Source organism: Lucilia sericata, unplaced genomic scaffold (genome assembly GCF_015586225.1).
Source record: "Lucilia sericata isolate MDLA Ls3-8-SP2 unplaced genomic scaffold, ASM1558622v1 Contig004728F_arrow, whole genome shotgun sequence".
Lineage (NCBI taxonomy): Eukaryota > Metazoa > Arthropoda > Insecta > Diptera > Calliphoridae > Lucilia > Lucilia sericata.
The window spans coordinates 17,501-18,441 of record NW_023997330.1 but is presented as its reverse complement, the minus strand read 5'-3'; the positions used below and the strand labels follow the sequence as shown (position 1 = coordinate 18,441).

The window sequence follows — 941 nt, the reverse complement described above, 5'->3', positions numbered from 1 at the left end:
CTAGTCTATATTCTAGTCTATAGTCTAGTCTATAGTCTAGTCTATAGTCTAGTCTATAGTCTAGTCTATAGTCTAGTCTATAGTCTAGTCTATAGTCTAGTCTATAGTCTAGTCTATAGTCTAGTCTATAGTCTATTCTATAGTCTAGTCTATAGTCTAGTCTATAGTCTAGTCTATAGTCTAGTCTATAGTCTAGTCTATAGTCTAGTCTATGGTCTAGTCTATAATCTAGTCTATAATCTAGTCTAGTCTATGGTCTAGTCTATAATCTAGTCTATAATCTAGTCTAGTCTATAGTTTAGTCTATAGTCTAGTCTATAGTCTAGTCTATAGTCTAGTCTATAGTCTAGTGTATAGTCTAGTCTATAGTCTAGTCTATAGTCTAGTCTATAGTCTAGTCTATAGTCTAGTCTATAGTCTAGTCTATAGTCTAGTCTATAGTCTAGTCTATAGTCTAGTCTATAGTCTAGTCTATAGTCTAGTCTATAGTCTAGTCTATAGTCTAGTCTATAGTATAGTCTATAGTATAGTCTATAGTCTATCGTTCACCTTAGAAAAATTTCCTTATTTCCTACAAAATGAAAAAGGAAAGTAAAACATATTTAACAACTGCCTCCTCCCACAACCACCTACAACTTTCATTTCCTTAAAACTAATGAATTACTTGCATAAATATTGAGCAATAAATGAAAGTATGTCAAAGGTTTTCTTTTCTTTCTTTTTCACAACTTTTCTATGCAATTCAACACTCTTCTCAGTCTTTAGAACAAATAATTCAAGTAGATAACAGACAACAACAGATGCTGCTGCAACAAATTTTGTTTTTCAACTAAAGTTAGCAAAAGAAACTTTGCCTGTAAAGGGGAAGAAGAGGTAGAGAGAGGAACAAGCAAATATTTTGTAATTTATGCAAGTAAAGGAAGACTCACAGGTGAGACACA

General features: G+C 32.2%; 1 long non-coding RNA gene across 1 annotated transcript in view; it reads right to left on the bottom strand.

The window, feature by feature from the left end:
* Nucleotides 1-569: 569 nt before the first annotated feature.
* The window catches only part of LOC119615275, a 10,202-nt gene continuing 9,830 nt past the window's right edge, over nt 570-941 (bottom strand). The window contains exon 3 of the long non-coding RNA XR_005232395.1: nt 570-941. This exon is cut by the window's right edge and continues 505 nt beyond it. This is a non-coding gene — a long non-coding RNA (uncharacterized LOC119615275).